Source organism: Oncorhynchus mykiss, chromosome 13 (genome assembly GCF_057628025.1).
Source record: "Oncorhynchus mykiss isolate SJ-2025 chromosome 13, ASM5762802v1, whole genome shotgun sequence".
NCBI lineage: Eukaryota > Metazoa > Chordata > Actinopteri > Salmoniformes > Salmonidae > Oncorhynchus > Oncorhynchus mykiss.
The window spans coordinates 67,678,201-67,686,370 of record NC_143034.1 but is presented as its reverse complement, the minus strand read 5'-3'; the positions used below and the strand labels follow the sequence as shown (position 1 = coordinate 67,686,370).

The following is an 8,170-nucleotide window of genomic DNA, read 5'->3' as shown; positions in this document are numbered from 1 at the left end:
CCTTTTTAACTTGACTGAGTCTGTTTGGACGTTCTACTCCTTTTTAACTTGACTGAGTCCGTTTGGACGTTTTTTCTTGGTAAACCATTCTCAAGGTTCTAGCATCTGTTGGTACTTTCAACAACAGGAATGTGGTTTCTATTGATTTTGATATTTCGCTGTGTGTAGGCTATTGTTGAATGATGAGCCTGATATTCTTTACCTCTTGCCTGTCATCTTGGGGAACCATGGCTCTTCCATTCAGTTTAGTAGGAATTTATATTCTGGCCAAAAGAAGTCAGGACTGCTATATGATTTACATCCTACCAACATACATAATCTGGGGGAAATAAATCTCTGACATTCATTTTTAGTGTGCATTTCTTAGCTTGTCCCAAAAAAGAAAGCCTTATAGTTCTATGTGGTTATACCCAACAACATGTCTCTTGGTTGGCTGTCTATGTGGTTATACCCAACAACATGTCTCTTGGTTGGCTGTCTATGATACAGGCCAGGGGCATGATGATCCATCCATCAGGACACGCCTTATTTTCCCACAGTGCAGCTGTCTGCCCTCAGAGGGTGAAAGGCGCCCTAAGGGCATGACTTCAGAGCTGCGGGGGTGGTGCAGGGTGGGTTCATATGGCATGAAACTCTGGATGTGGAGGGGTACCACATACTGCACAACACCATGCCCAGATGGAGTACTCACTACAGGAGTACTCACTCACTGGCCTCCTGGGCTTTTCAAGCATGACAGTCGAGGGTTTACTGAGAATGGTGAGACAAACAAAAAAATGTAGTCATCGGCAGTCCTGTGGGCGAAAACAGCTCGTTGATGAGAGGTCGAAGGAGAACGGCAAGAATCGCGCAAGCTAACAGGCGGGCCACAAACAGACAAATAATGGCGCAGTACAACAGTGGTGTGCAGAACGGCATCTCAGAACGCACAACTCGTCAGTCCTCGTCATGGATGGGCTATTACAGCAGACAACCACACCGGGTTCCACTCCTACCAGCTAAAAACAAGAAGCGGGCCACCAACACTGGATAATTGAGGAGTGGAAAAACATTGCCTGATCCGCCGAATCCCAGTTACTGTTGCGTCATGCTGACAGCAGAGTCAGGATTTTGCGTAAGCAGCGTGAGTCCATGGCCCCATCCTGCCTGGTGTCAACGGTACAGGCTGGTGGCGGTGGTGTAATGGTGTGGGGAATGTTTTCCTGGCACATGTTAGGTCCCTTGATACCAATTGAGCAACATTTCCATGCCCTGAAGAATTCAGGCTGTTCTGGAGGCAAAGGGGGGTCTGACCCAGTACTAGATTGGTGTACCTAATAAACTGAGTACATCTACAGTACATAATGTATGCTTGCAGACTAAACCTTCATTGACACTCTTAGTTGACTGTCTAAGGCAAGCTTCCTAAAGGCTATGTTCCAACTAGCACGCTGTACTAGCAAAGCAAACTACTAAAGTTCCCAATAGACTCCTCTACAGTTGAAGTTGGATGTTTACATACACTTAGGTTGGAGTCATTAAAACTTGTTTTTCAATCACTCCACAAATGTCTTGTTAACAAAATACAGTTTTGGCAAGTCGGTTAGGACATCTACTTTGTGCATGACACAAATAATTCATCCAACAATTGTTACCAGACAGATTATTTCACTTATAATTCACTGTATCACAATGCCAGTGGGTCAGAAGTTAACATACACTAAGTTGACTGTGCCTTTAAATAGCTTGGAAAATTCCAGAAAATTGGCTTTAGAAGCTTCTGATAGGCTAATTGACATCATTTGAGTCAATTGGAGGTGTGCCTGTGGATGTATTTCAAGGCCTACTATCAAACTCAATGCCTCTTTGCTTGACATCATGGGAAACTCAAAAGAAATCATCCAAGACCTCAGAAAAAAAATTGTAGACCTCCACAAGTCTGGTTCATCCTTGGGAGCAATTTCCAAACGCCTGAAGGTACCACGTTCATCTGTACAAACAATAGCACGCAAGTATAAACACCATGGGACCACGCAGCCGTCATACCGCTCAGGAAGGAGATGCATTCTGTCTCCTAAAGATGAACGTACTTTGGTGTGAAAAGTGCAAATCAATCCCAGAACAACAGCAAAGGACCTTGTGAAGATGCTGGAGGAAACAGGTACAAAAGTATCTATATCCACAGTAAAACGAGTCCTATATCGACATAACCTGAAAGGCCGCTCAGCAAGGAAGAAGCCACTGCTCCAAAACCGCCATAAAAAAAGCCAGACTACGGTTGGCAACTGCATATCATACTTTTTGAAGAAATGTCCTCTGGTCTGATGAAACAAAAATGGAACTGTTTGCCCATAATGACCATCGTTATGTTTGGATGAAAAAGGGAGAGGCTTGCAAGCCGAAGAACACCATCCCAACCGTGAAGCACGGGGGTGGCAGCATCATGTTGTGGGGGTGCTTTGCTGCAGGAGGGACTGGTGCACTTCACAAAAATAGATGGCATCATTAGGCAGGAAAATTATGTGGATATATTGAAGCAACATCTCAAGACATCAGTTAAAGCTTGGTCGCAAATGGGTCTTCCAAATGGACAATGACCCCAAGCATACTTCCAAAGTTGTGGCAAAATGGTTTCAGGACAACAAAGTCAAGGTATTGGAGTGGCCATCACAAAGCCCTGACATCAACCCTATAGACAATTTGTGGGAAGAACTGAAAAAGTGTGTGCGAGCAAGGAGGCCTACAAACCTGACTCTGTTACACCAGCTCAGTCAGGAAGAATGGGCCAAAAATCACCCAAATTATTGTGGGAAGCCTGTGGAAGGCTACCCAAAACTTTGACCCAAATTAAACAATTTAAAGGCAATGCTACCAAATACAAATTCAGTGTATGTAAACTTCTGACCCACTGGGAATGTGATGAAAGAAATAAAAGCTTAAATAAATAATTCTCTCTACTATAATTCTGACATTTCACATTCTTAAAATAAAGTAGTGATCCTAACTAACCTAAGACAGGGAATTTTTACTGTGATTAAATGTCAGCAATTGTGAAAAACTGAGTTTAAATATATTTGGTTAAGGTGTATGTAAACTTCCGACTTGAAATGTATGTGGACTTTTAGGGTGGACATTGGGACTGAGCCTTATTGTGTGACTGGACCAGAGAAAGACTGCAGCTCAGTGATGGGCTCGACCATTAAAGTACCCGTGTCAAACCTGTGGTTCCAAACCAGGAAGAGCTGTACAGCACCAACTGTTGCCTCACACAGCTGTCCAAGCTATCCACATCTGGCCAAGCATGCAGGCAGGACAAAACTATGCACAGCGCTAGGCAGAATGCTCTGTGTATACACACACTCACAACTACAAAAGCACACACACAGACAAATGTGTGCACACACAGACACTAACAAGAGCATGCACACACACACACACACACACACACACTATTGAGGTGTGAGACCTTGGAATAGGATCACCACCACAGAGATACACAGCTGGACATCAGTGGTTATCTGGCCTGTGGCCAGACTGACCGACTAACTGACTGCCTCACAGAGAGCAGCAATGAATACTGTAGTGAGTGGGAAAATCATTACCATGCTGGCTAACCATGCTGCTGTCTGATGAAAACCGCTAACCCTCAGGAGAACTGATCTCAGTCATCTCTCAGTCTGTCGCTCATCAGCTGATTGGTTACACAGAGTTGTGTGTGTGTGTGTGTGTGTGTGTGTGTGTGTGTGTGTGTGTGTGTGTGTGTGTGTGTGTGTGTGTGTGTGTGTGTGTGTGTGTGTGTGTGTGTGTGTGTGTGTGTGTGTGTGTGTGTGTGTGTGTGTATGTGTTAGAGGTCGACCGATTAATCGGAATGGTAGATTAATTAGGGCCGATTTCAAGTTTTCATAACAATCAGAAATCGGTATTTTTGGACACCGATAAGTCAGTTAAGAACACATTATTTTTTTCAATGGCGGCCTAGGAACGGTGGGTTAACTGCAGAATGACAGATTTGTACCTTGTCAGCTCGGGGTTTCAAGAACCGTGGCTTTTGTGGAGCAATGGGTAACGATGCATCGAGGGTGGCTGTTGTCGATGTGTTCCTGGTTTGAGCCCAGGCAGCGGCGAGGAGAGGGACGGAAGCTATACTGTTACACTGGCAATACTAAAGGGCCTATAAGAACATCCAATAGTCAAAGGTATATGAAATACAAATGGTATAGAGAGAAATAGTCCTATAATTCCTATAATAACTACAACCTAAAACGTCTTACCTGGGAATATTGAAGACTCATGTTAAAAGGAACCACCAGCTTTCATATGTTCTCATGTTCTGAGCAAGGAACTGAAACGTTAGCTTTCTTACATGGCAAATATTGCACTTTTACTTTCTTCTCCAACACTTTGTTTTTGCATTATTTATACCAAATTGAACATGTTTCATTATTTATTTGAGGCCAAATTGATTTTATTGATGTATTATATTAAGTTCAAATAAGTGTTCATTCAGTTTTGTTGTAATTGTCATTATTACAAATAAAAGTTTAAAATCGGCCGATTAATCGGTATCGGCTTTTTTTTTGGGTCCTCCAATAATCGGTACCGGCGTTGAAAAATCTAGTGTGTGTGTGTGTGTGTGTGTGTGTGTGTGTGTGTGTGTGTGTGTGTGTGTGTGTGTGTGTGTGTGTGTGTGTGTGTGTGTGTGTGTGCGTTTGTGTGTTCCTGTTTGGATGTGCATGCGTTCATGCGTATGTGTGTTTTTCTGTGTCTTCATGTGTGTGAACACATGCACGTGCCTGTGTCTATGTAGATGTGAAGAGCACCTGGAATACGGCCCTCACACATAGTCTCATAGTTCACAGCAGTATTATGGATGAAATAGTGGACAGGGGGCTTGGATGGGAGGCAGCTCTCTAGGAGATTCAATATCCCCTTCTCTTCCTGTTCTTCTTCCCCAAAACCTCCAGTGGGCCCCCAGCCAGACCTCCCTCCAGTGAGTCTCATATATATATATATATATATATATATATATATATATATATATATATATATATATATATATATATATATATATACACACACACACAGTAGGCTACACACACACACTTAAGAAACATATTCAAAAACACCAACCCCTTGAAAACATTCAAACTTTCATCCAGCCCCCAACCAACCCCCTCCAATCCAACCCCCCTCAGAAAGTAAGAGTGTGCCTGGGTTCATAATGTAATATTTTATAATGATCAGGCCTCCTCATGGGTTGGTTAACTGTATTCTGCCTTGGCAGGCCTTCACCCTTTTCCCCTGGCCTCATCTGGGACAATGGGAGGCAGCCAATCGGGAGAGGCTCTGTCCCAAACCTGCTCCCGACCTCCAAATGTGCACACCATTAGGCGCAGGGACAGAGCAATTGCTTAATTGGAGGAAAATAGCCTCTTTATCCAGGCTTCTGCCCACACAGATCATCTGCTGCCCCATTGCCCAGTACAGTGTAGCTGTCCTGGTCTGCTATTGGTTTGGGTGCTTGGCCCTTGAGAGCAACTCTGAATTATGTTTTGTTAAATTGGGAACTGGCAACATAACAATGGTGATATTTCATGACAGTGCCGTTATTGGATCCCAGTGTTGTTTGTTCACCTGCTGTTATGAGAGAACATTGAGTCTTTAGGGTTTGCAATAGCATATTTTTGTTTAGGGCTTTGAATATTGATAATGTATCACAGTAAACTGATGTAATGGTAGAAATAATACCGATAGTGTTCTGCTTCTGGTTCTGAATCTGACTCCATTCCATCATCGCGCAGAACTGAAATCCTTGACATGCCCCGCGCATATGGCTTCACTATTTGAGCCGACGCAACCCCACAAGGAGAGGCCTCGCTTGTCATGCGCGCTCTGAAAATGTGTTTCTGGGGGAATTCTACTTTTTGTTGGGTGTGACTGTCAAGCAGACATGTCGTGTCCCTATGAATATGAGGAATGACACGGTGTCTTTGTAAATCACAGACGCTGGCGGTGCACGTAGGCCTACGCCATGGCCAGTGTATAAAGATATGACAGGCAGTCCAGGGAGTGCGGCGGCGGCTCTGGACAACGGAGCAGGGCTGGCGCACCGCTGTGGACTCAGAAATTAGGTCAGTCCGCCCTGTCCTCCTTGAACTCTGCCCATTTCACATTTCACCGACTATCTCGGACACACAAGACCACATTTACAAACATCAAATATACCATACGGGAACGAACTGCCCGTGCAAATTATGTAACGCCTATATGTCATCCAGTGTAACAATATCCCAACACACAGAGAAGGATCGAGGGAAGGATATAGGGGAGTTGTAGGCTGAAGGCAACGGGTTTACCTTGGGGGAAAATCCCGTGGATATGGCCGAGATGTCTCCGATGTATTCCCTCTCCGGCAACAAACTTTCCACTCCGTATGTTTGTGCAAAAGCCTCTCGATGACAATTTCCCCTTGCAATTCTGTAATGTTGTCCTCGTTCAAAGCACTAAAGGAAGCTGGCACGTCTAAATACAATAGTATGTGTCGAGTGGTCCCAGACCATTGGTTTGAAAAATAAAATGGAAAATGGAATAAAACGAAGACGATAAGAGTCTTTCACAAGCAATACGAGATAATAGTATAGTGTTGATGTCAGTTACCGGGGATGAGATCATTTCTCGTCGCCAGAAACCCGTTCATTTTAGGCTAAACACCCTAAACTGTATCCATAGTCTAAACTGTTCCGTTTTGGAAAATTAAGATCACTGGTTGTAAAATGTGCATCAAAATTACGCGTTCGGTTTCGTCTTGGATTCAAAGTGCATCGCTTAATGGCAACGCTGGTCAATTAGGGTGTTCAATGGGTGGTCGTTCTCCAGGGAGTAGGCTATAGGAGGGGTGCGCTGGGAGATACAGAGCCGAGAGATGTCGCGAGGAGGGGGGGGGGGGGGGTCTTCTTCGCTCGTTATGTTTCCAGATGCCGACTCCCTGTGGTTACAAACGGAGGTGTTGTCCTTATAGCTTTCTATTCTTCTATTTCTCCGTGTCTCTCACTCTCCCTCTTGCTCTTTTCTGTTCTCGCCTATTTAGTCCTCAAGGAGACGTGTTTGGTAAGGTGGTCTCCCCGCGTCCGTCTGAGAGGACCCGAGCCAGCCCGTGATCTCCCTCTCCTCGCGCGCAGCAGACTAGCCCCGGCTCTGCCAGCTCAGCGCATGCTTGCTGCTCCGCCCATCCACCATGGGCAGTCAGTCCTCAGCTCCTCTCAAAATAAGTCTCTTTCCTTCCCCGCGGAACATACCGTTTTCTTTAACCCGCTTTAATTCTTACAATGAACCATACAGAAAATCATAAGGGATATGTATGTGTTAGGAGACAATTGGTTTGCATGTTTTAACGCATCTGTGTTACTGGACACGTCTCTGTTTTCCCAAGTTTAAACAGGAAATTGCTGAGCTTCTTTAAAAAAAACTCCTTGCCACATATTTGGTGTTCATATTTAACCCGTTAACTTCTTTATATTCAACAAACGTGTTTCTAGTTGTTTTGGTGTCTTATAAGTGACATCTGCTTATTTTCTATTCATTCGCGTTCAGTTTATTAGAGATGATGGGAGAAAATAGTACTATTGTAAATATACCTATATAAATGTCTATATTTTTGTCTATTGTTATTCAATTACTAAATTAATTTAGGAAATGACAGGGACCAATCAATGTACTTAGGCTACCTACCAAGTCAATGAATTCCTAATGCAATAGGTGGCACATACCTAGGCCCATAGCCCTAATAATTATTGCAGTGCACCATTAGGTATAGCCCACTTGTGTTGCTTAGGGAGAACTCCGATACACTGCCTCGGAGTACCAAAAACCCCAGAGCAATTATGGTGTTTCAGGTAAGTGCTGAACCAGTAACATTGTTTTACCTCATCCAACCACCAGAGGTCGTGTCAGTAACAGTAAATTGTGAATTTTGACTCTCCAATCTGGTCATGAGCTACAAAGTGAGCAGGCTTTTGTTCCAGCCCATCATTAATACGCCATATTATCTTGACGAGTAGTTAATAATAATACCTGTTTAATTGTCATATGCAGTGAAATTGGTTGTTTTACAGGGTCATACATAGTGGCACAGCGCCCATGGAGCAAATTAGATTTAACTGCCTTGCTCAAGAGCACATTGACAGATTTCTGA

General features: G+C 43.9%; 2 protein-coding genes across 2 annotated transcripts in view; both read right to left on the bottom strand.

The window, feature by feature from the left end:
• glis2b (GLIS family zinc finger 2b) overlaps nucleotides 1-7,430 on the bottom strand; it is a 70,520-nt gene extending 63,090 nt beyond the window's left edge. The window contains exon 1 of the mRNA XM_090197325.1: nucleotides 6,336-7,430. The gene's annotated coding sequence lies outside the window, so the exon portion shown is untranslated. The remainder of the gene's footprint in view (nucleotides 1-6,335) is intronic.
• vasnb (vasorin b) overlaps nucleotides 1-8,170 on the bottom strand; it is a 438,263-nt gene that overhangs the window by 207,675 nt on the left and 222,418 nt on the right. The window lies entirely within an intron of this gene.